The 9706-nt window shown below is 38.8% G+C and overlaps 1 pseudogene; it reads left to right on the top strand.

Moving 5' to 3' along the window:
* Positions 1–8371: 8371 nt before the first annotated feature.
* Positions 8372–8543, top strand: LOC123458024 (annotated as a pseudogene).
* Positions 8544–9706: the final 1163 nt, after the last annotated feature.

The raw sequence follows: 9706 nt of genomic DNA, 5'->3' as shown, positions 1-9706 counted from the left end.
TTATTGGGCATGTACCCTAAATCCTCCATGCCTCAGTAGAGAGAGATTTGCTCAATCCTGGTTATAATTTATCAATTTCTAATAGCCAAGAGCTGGAATCCACCCTGATACCCATCACTAGACGAATGGATAACTAAGATGTGGTATATGTACATGATGGAATTCTACACAGCACTAAGGGAAAATGACACAATGAAATTTGAAGAAAAATGGCTGAGTCTGGAACAGCTTATTCTCTGTGAACTCACCCAATCACAGAAAGATAATCATCACAAAGTCTCACTCATCTACAGCTCTTAACCTGAATCTACCAAAGATGCCAACATACCTACCAAGTGTCTTGAGGACTAGACAATAGTGTGGGTGGAGAGGCAAGGAAGGGGAAGGAAGGAAGTGGGGGACACAAAAGGCAATGGTACCATAAAATTCTACATCCTAAAAGACAGACCAAATGGCTGAACCTCCACCAGGCTCTTAGAGGGAACACCAGATTCACAAGGCCCTGGAGAATGTGTGACAAAAACTGTTCATTATCTCCTCCTATTTCTGCTTCTCTCTTTCTCTCTATCCCCCTGCCTCCCTCCCCCTTTTCTCTCTCTCTTTTATATCACTTATCTGGTTCCTTCTTATTTTCTTCACCACTAACCTGTAACTCCCAGTAGCAGCAGGTGGTAATCATCCACAATGAGCTTTTAATCACAGAGGCCTACAAGGTTTCCCAAAAGAAGACAGATTTATGTCAGAGTGCTTGAGGACTCACCATAGGTTGCTGGTAAGACACTACTGCTGAAGACTCCATACACTGTTGGTATGTATCATGGAGCAACATGGCTGCAAGCTAGAAGAGAGTCATTCCCCAGATAGTTCACACATCTAATACCAGAATGTGCTACATTAGCAAATGGGGAATAAAGACCAATATCTGCCCAAGCAACTTATGGTCTATCTTACTTACCAGCAAAAAACCTGACATAATGCTCATACAAGTGCAGTAATGGTGCATAGCCATAGTGGGAAAACAACTGCTCTCAATTTGGCTAACTGATATGCTCAGTGAAACAGAACCCATAACTGGAGCTAAGAAAAAAGTCAGAACCATATCCAAAAATGAACCCTCTTTCTACTAAACAATCTCTAAAAAACAATGGTTAACACATCTACTTGATGCTAACTTTACTCTCCATTGAAGAATCTGCTTCTTTATTTTGAGATAGACACAGATCCTAAGGAGAGAACTACCCCATCATACCTCAAAAAGGCCCCAGCTAAAACTAAGTATAATTGGGGAAACATGCAAGACTGCTCTTTTCTTGGCAAACCAGGAACCAGCACAGCGCTGGAGGAGATAGACACAGAGAACAATCAACCCCTACCAAACCTGATATCCTGAGACACAGAGGTGCCCAAGATCTCAACTTGGAAGCAGACATAATATAAAGCCAACATGACTCAGGAAAATTTGTAGAAGAGGGGGCAGAAAGAATATTAGAACCACACATTGGGTCATAACACAAAGAGACATTTCCTCCTACCCAAAACTAAAGGCTAACCCCTCAATGCGCAACCCATATACCCTAACAAGGAGGGTCCCTGTGGAGGGGGAAGACAAGGAAGACACTAACAATGGTACCAATTTGACTGTATTCACTGACTACAAAAATAATAATAATAATAAAAATAAAATAAAATAATAAATAATGCCTTGGGGGGAAAATGTTACAGGTCCAGAGCCTTTCACAAAAAACAAAAAACAAAAAGTCAACCAATTGCTTTTCTGTGTATGGAATTCAATGTTTCTGTGACAACCTTATTTTGAGTTACAGTACTTGTAGACCTATTTCTATGTTATACCTATGCATGAGACCTTGCTTACTTCTGAGGTAGAGTCAATCTTTGGTATGTTAGGATCCAATTTAACTGAGCTTTTCTCTGCTTTCAAATAACATTGAGCATGGTCAAATCTCTGACAATAACAGTTTTGTCCTTAGTTTATCTATTTAAGTATAGGGTTTATCTCCTCCAGAAATTAACAAACCCAATTCCTAATAGCTTCAAAATTCATCCTGGACCTGTTGATTCATACCTATTGGCTCATATCTGTTGTATTCTTTTAATTACTGCTTTTGTCCTTATATATCAGTTCATCCACACCACCGTCCAGCATGCTACAGTGACCTGTGAGGACTGCAGCCTCATCCTCCTGAAGTGGGAGTATAGATAACAGCATGACTGTGACACTTCTCTGCTATAGGAAGAAGCAGTTAAGGATGCCAGCCACTCCACATCTTCTATCATTCCCCATCCCATCTTCTTTCCTACAGTTATACTTCCATTCCCATTCTTTTTAAAATGCGTATAAAGAAAACAGATAGCGTGTTAGATTTTTAGAGAGCTATTTCCCTGTTTAGGTCTCTTCATAATTGTAACATACAGAACCCACGAAGAGACTAGGTCTGAAATTTTGAAATATCTGTTGTTATGGAAACTGAACAAGTCTCAATGTAGATAGGACTTATATATAGCTACATATATCTAAAATATTTAAAGTGCACATACAGCCCTTATACATGTGATTGTGTCAGAAATTTTCATATCTCTTTTGTGTCAATGTTTTTCAGATATATTTTCTATTTCTATACACAAACATATATATGCATATAAACTATGATTTCAGCATATATTGATTATTATCTCAACTTTGAACTACTATATCTACCAAATATTTTTACTTTGAGACTTATTCATTATTTTTCAAAAGTCATTGTGATCAGTACATGTGGAATTAACTAAATTTAAGTAATGATGAGAAGCTTTTTATGGACAGTGTTTAGGTATTATAGTAATGCCATTTAGTTCAAATAACAGAAAATATAACTAAGACAGTAAATAACTTGATCAATTTTTTGCACCGATGATGGTGATTTCAAGCAGTTTCAGAATAGGGTCTTTTAAAGTAATTTATCCATTACTATTTATTTGAAAGTAAAGAGCTATAAACACATAGAGTGAGGCAGAGAAAAAGAGAGAGGGGGGGAGAAAGAGAGAAAGAGAGAGAGAGAGAGAGAGAGAGAGCATGCATAGGCATACCAGTGTCTCCAGCCACTGCAAATGAACTCCAGATGCATGTCCTGCTTTGTGCATCTGACTTCCTGTGGGTACTGGGAAATTGAACTTGTATCCTTAGACTTGTCAGGCAATTGACTTAACTGCTAAATCATCTCTTCATCCCCTGGATTAAGAATTTTTTTTTAAGTTTGAGGAACCATGAAACTAAAATGTACAGAGAAGCTTACTCATTTTGGACATCTAGAGTTTGCATTTGTATCTACGCTTTTATACATAATGTGAAATATAGCAATGCCTGGACCTCTCTACTAATAAAATTATGATGCTGGAGTTTTCCATTGCATTTCATGAGCAATCCAGTGAGAACACAATTGGAATGCATCAGGAGAAATTGCTGTGGTTGTCTTCACTATTTAATTGTCCTGATCTGAAGAAGCTCTATGCTGAGGCTGCTTTGTCTCTAACTCCACACAAAAAATCATAGCTCTTCATTAGCTCAAATTACATTTCTTTCTTTCTTATTAAAGTTACCTTTTAGATCCTGAGTAAACAACAAATTTGACATGTAGGTGACATCTCTAAGAGACCATGTAGGCTCTTTGCTGAATAATTATGTGATGTTGTTTACTTACAACATTTATGATATTCTTTGGATAAAGAGACATAATATGCACAGACAAGAAGAAATGGATAAGAGCTTATTATAGTACTTTAATTCAAATTTAATGTTATTTCTTGAAGCAAAATATTGTGATGGTAGTAGTTTGGGGAATAATAAGTAAGATTTGTTCTGTTTGACTATTTTACAAAATTTGATTCATTGGTCTCTTCTACATCAATACTTTTAACTTATAAAATAAATTATATTAATTATTGTGTAAATATAACATTGATAAAAACATTTTTGTCCATATATAACATACTTATTTTAATTAACATTTATGTAGCTACCATAGATGTGAGAGGCTGGCTGAAATATGTATGTAAAATTTAGATGCATCTTCATGTACACACTCATACCTGAATTCTATAGCTTTGGATATCTAAAAAGGAAATGAATATGCATAACAAAGTATTATACTCAGTCTTCTTTAAGCCTGCATTTCATATCTGCGATAAGGAGATGATAATACTGGTAGGCTTCTTTTAAAATTGTAGGATGGAAATGTTATAGTAACTAACATTGTATACCTTCTCTATTGTTGCTATAAAAATTGCTACATATTTTGCAGCTTAAATCAACATTAATATTGTCTAATTCTGGTTAGGTCAGAAGTCTGATGTTTATGTCAAGGCCAACTAAGTTCTTCTTTGTAATTTCTAGTGTGGAATATGTTTTGTTGCTCATATCCTTGAGGTTGTATGACTTGGTTGCCTATTTTTGCTAGCTGCAGACTTAAAGTGAGTCCCTGTTCTAGTGATGTCTATGTTCCTTGCCTCTTAATTCCTTCCTCAATCACCAGAACCACCAATGATAAGTTGACTCTGTGTTCCATTAAAGCCCTCTGACGTGCCAACACAGTTCTTAGCTCATTTTGTGTTTTGTTTGAGGCAAGGTCTCTAGTAGGCACGTTGGCCTCAAACTCTCTGTGTAACTACAGCATACCTTGAACTCCTGTTCATCCTGTCTCCATTTCTCTAAAACACATAATATTTCATTTTTGTTTACCCTTAAGAGATAATGATCAGAGATCTTTTTTTTTAAATTTTTTGTTTATTTTTATTTATTTGAGAGCGACAGAGAGAGAGAGAGAGAAAGAGGCACATAGAGAGAGAGAGAATGGGCGCGCCAGGGCCTCCAGCCACTGCAAACGAACTCCAGATGCGTGCACCCCCTTGTGCATCTGGCTAACGTGGGTCCTGGAGAATCGAGCCTCGAACCGGGGTCCTTAGGCTTCACAGGCAAGCGCTTAACCGCTAAGCCACCTCTCCAGCCCGATCAGAGATCTTTTATTGGGTAGGTTCTACCTCTGAAGGCTGGATTCTTGGCAGTATTACAAATATTAGCAGACCATATTGTGTCTTTCCTGTGTGGATTTTTATTTTCCTTTTTATTACCTATCATTATCTGCCTACCCCTCATCAAAATCACAACCAAATTCTAATCTTCAGCTCAACCATTTCTGAGTTATAGGCTTTTATTCTTGACCTCTGACTGCACAGAGTGTTGTTTGATCTAAATGTTTCCTGCTTCCACCTGAGTATCCTATTTCTTGGCCAGGTTTGTATTTCCATCTCTTCTTCTCTAATGGGGTTTCACAGTAAAGCAATTTAAAATGTTATAACCTAGATTAGAATGGCTGATACCTCCTTGTTTTCATATGTACTAGTGACTTTGAAGGCTTCTGAATAGATAACCTTAAAATATAAAGACACACAGCACTTTGTTTAATGTAATATAGGAAAACCCAAACATTTCCAAGTCCAAAGTAAAAACTATACATCAAAGAATAGGCTTTGATTAATAGATGGAAAAGGACCAAGTCAGAGAAATATAAGGAATAAAAAGAAGAAATAAAAATGGCATATTTGAGTGTATGAATCTGACTACCTGGATTGAGATCCTACCTCTACCACTTATTTCCTACTCCATTTTGGACAGGTAACTAGGTAACTTTAAACCTTATAAAGCATGAGTTTTCTCATAGGAGGAATGATTATGACATCCACTGTGGATTGTAGTTATAAAGAAATAGTATATGCAAAATATTTGATACTCACTAATTACTCAATATCTAATTTGTGTTTAGGTTTGCTTTGGGTGGATAAGAAGAAGATCGGTAATTACCTGAGCCACAAAGAAGAAGCCTCCTCTGCAGTCTCATTGACAGTGGACAAGACACACTTGTATGGACTTGTTAGTGTATCTGCATAAGTGATGTTTAATCAGTACACTGTGCCTTGAATGGCAAAAACCTGCATACTTTCCCACTTTAATTCAGCAGCTTACCTGGGATATAGAGTGTAACATGTGAAAAAATCAGGAAAGTGTTTGTTATGTCAGAGGAGAAATAACTTTTCTAGTAAAGCTTTTTACTAGAGATTTTAGAGTTAACCCCAAACCATCATTCTAGTTCAGTGCATCTAGAACCCATACCTTCAATGTCACGTGTCATTCCCAGAAAGCAATATCTTCTTCAGCTCTCCATTACATAATTTCCTAGTATTACCACTGTCTGTGGCATATTTGTTACAGTAAACCAAAATGCATTTAATATTAGTCATCCAATTTTATAGTCTTTGCAGATTCCTGATTTTTTACTGAATATCCTTCCCTTTTCTTGCTTCTCATCCTGAACATCATGCTAATAGCCTTAGACTACTAGTGCATGTGGCAACTGTGGCTTTGCTGTTGCTGTGGTGTTGTATTCTCTACATAATAAAGTGCGGACTTCTCATTTAGAGGTGACATACTCAAATGCAGGAAGGAGAAGCTCTCATGTTGTCAGGCCTGGGCTCAGAAGTTCATGGATATCAATTCATCTTGGTGAGGACAGCCACTAGCCCAGGACAAAAAAGCCTGAATCCCCCCTTTGATAGGCAGAACGTTCTGTGTATGTGCACTGCAGAAGCAGACTTGTCAAATTCTCTATGGTAAGATTTTAAATTTTGCAAAGATGCCAGGAAAAAATGTCATGTCTTCACTTCATATTAAGCAGATAATTATTAAATTCTCATGTGACAGTGAGAACAAAATGTCATGATATTGAATTCAAACTTTTATATCACCTAGACAAAAAGAAAAAGCAACTATGGCCATAGACTATCACTTCTTAATCAAAGATGTGTTTCATGGAAATAAATTACTTGTAAAATACTATCATGTAATAAATGTAGCCATTTTTTTCTTGCCAGTTCAAAAAGTGTGTATATATTAAATAATATCAGTAAATTCTGTGATAAATTATTTTTTTCTCAATTTTTATTAGCGTCTTCCATGATTATAAAAAATATCCATGGTGGGCTGGAGAGATGGCTTAGCGGTTAAGCGCTTGCCTGTGAAGCCTAAGGACCCCGGTTCGAGGCTCGGTTCCCCAGGTCCCACGTTAGCCAGATGCACAAGGGGGCGCATGCGTCTGGAGTTCGTTTGCAGAGGCTGGAAGCCCTGGCGCGCCCATTCTCTCTCTCCCCCTCTATCTGTCTTTCTCTCTGTGTCTGTCGCTCTCAATTAAATAAAATAAAAATTAAAAAAATATATATCCATGGTAATACCCTCCCTGTCTCCACTTTCCCCTTTGAAACTTCATTCACCATCATATCCCCTGCCCATCTCAATCAGTCTCTCTTTTATTTTGAAGTCATAATCTTTTCCTTCTCTTATGATGGTCTTGGGTAGGTAGTGTTAGGCACCATGAGGTCATGGATATCCAGGCCATTATATGCCTGGAGGGAGCACATTGTAAGGAGTCCTACCCTTCCTTTGGCTCTTACATTATTTATACCACCTCTTCCTCATTAGACCCTGAGCCTTGGAAGGTATGATTGAGATATTACTCAGTACTCCAGTCACTTCTTTCCAGCATCATGATAACTTCTGAGTCATCCCTGATGGGAGACATGAACCAAACCTTGGCCATGTTGACAGAGACTGCCATATAGCAAGTTAAAGTTTCTACTTCCTCACCTAATACTCAACTACCAGAAACAAAGACTGCAATATAGCAAGTTAAGTTTCTACTTCCTCACCTAATATTCAACCACCAGAAACAATGGGATCATACACCTGGGCAAACATTCCTCCATCCTGCTGGTAGCTGATAAAGAAACAAAGGCATTGCTGATGAAGAAACAAAGGCATTGTGGTTTAACCAGTAACTCTGTGATCTTTGCCCTAACTATGTCCCCTTCCCCCACAACTCCTTGCCCTGGCCATGACCCCTTCCCCCTACAACCCTATATAAACCTATGAGTAAGAATAAACTCTCGAGGCCGTGACAAATGTCTAGCATGGTCTCCTTCTTGTGTTTGTTTGCCTACTTTCATTCAGGTTGATTTTCACCTCGCTTCTTTGTTCGATTCCCCTCTGGCTGGGGCAAGTGGCATCCGAATGTGGGGCCGAGGTACGAAGAAAGACCTGAATGTTGCTTGAGTGGATGGCCGTCCCAGCCATTAGACCACCACCCCACCGGAGGGGTGAGTGAAGGTCTGCATAACAACACAATTTGCCTTAGCTACTCCTGATAAAATCATTTCCAAGTGTGTTATTGGTATTAATGATATAAAATTGTATATTAAGACTGTTTTCTTTTAAGTAATAGTATTAATCAATTTGGTGTAATTTTTTAATAGCCTTATAAGAAAGATAATCACTTCTCGGCCTTTTGGCTAAGATCAAGTGTAATATCTGTTCTTATCAGTTTAATATCTGATATGTCCTCTATCCAAGGACAATATAGTAAATGGATTTTTGGAGCTTGGAATTGGAATAGGAGCTTGCTCCGTCCACTCCACACATCGACCATTAAGGTGCAGCCTTTACAGGTCCATTATCACAGACTGGAGCTAGTGGATCAAGGCATTGCCACTGAAGACCTACCACCTGAAGTTGTCACTCTCCCTTGATCTTACATTCTATACTGCATACATTCTGTACTCATTTACTATACCTCTGTCTTCTACACCTCTGCTATCACTGCAGTCTTCCTGTCTTGGCCAAATAGCTACCCTTCCTTTAGGAGCTGCATAGGATTCAGACCTATACATATCAGCTCACAATAAAGTGAGTATGATATGGGCACCAACGTGGGTGTGAGGCAAAGCACCACAAGGGAAGGTCCCTATCTGACTGCTTCTGAATTCCCTGAGAGATATACCTGGCTTGCATGGAGGTTGGTACCATAACTGTTATCACTAAGGCCGTGCCTCCCCGGCCACATAGGCCCTGTCTCCCCTCCCCAAAAGGTACCGAGGGCCAAAGATTGTGGGAAAAAGACATCCACGGGAGGAGTCAGGTCCCTACTCCCCCAGTTGGTTAATGCCCACCGCTGCAAAGCGGGCCTTCCCTCTTTTTGTATAAAAGACAGGAGGAGATGTTGGGAGCCATGAACCAAACCTTGGCCATGTTGACAGAGACTGCCATATAGCAAGTTAAAGTTTCTACTTCCTCACCTAATACTCAACTACCAGAATCAAAGACTGCAATATAGCAAGTTAAGTTTCTACTTCCTCACCTAATATTCAACTACAAGAAACAATGGGATGTACACCTGGCCAAACATTCCTCCATCCTGCTGGTAGCTGATAAAGAAACAAAGGCATTGCTGATAAAGAAACAAAGGCATTGTGGTTTAACCAGTAACTCTGTGATCTTTGCCCTAACTATGTCCCCTTCCCCCACAACTCCTTGCCCTGGCCATGACCCCTTTCCCCTACAACCCTATATAAACCTATGAGTAAGAATAAACTCTCGAGGCCATGACAAATGTCTAGCATGGTCTCCTTCTTGTGTTTGTTTGCCTACTTTCATTCAGGTTAATTTTCACCTCACTTCTTTGTTCGATTCCCCACTGGCCGGGGCAATCCCAAGGTCACTGCCATCTGAAAAGAGAAGATTCTCTACCCATAGTGAGAGTAGCATTAATATGAGGGTATGAATATCAAGAGAAGTGCTTACTGGGCAGTTTATTAAGCATAGTACATA

This window comes from Jaculus jaculus, chromosome 1 (genome assembly GCF_020740685.1).
Source record: "Jaculus jaculus isolate mJacJac1 chromosome 1, mJacJac1.mat.Y.cur, whole genome shotgun sequence".
In the NCBI taxonomy this organism is placed as follows: Eukaryota; Metazoa; Chordata; class Mammalia; order Rodentia; family Dipodidae; genus Jaculus; species Jaculus jaculus.
This window is presented reverse-complemented; position numbering and strand designations above follow the sequence as displayed.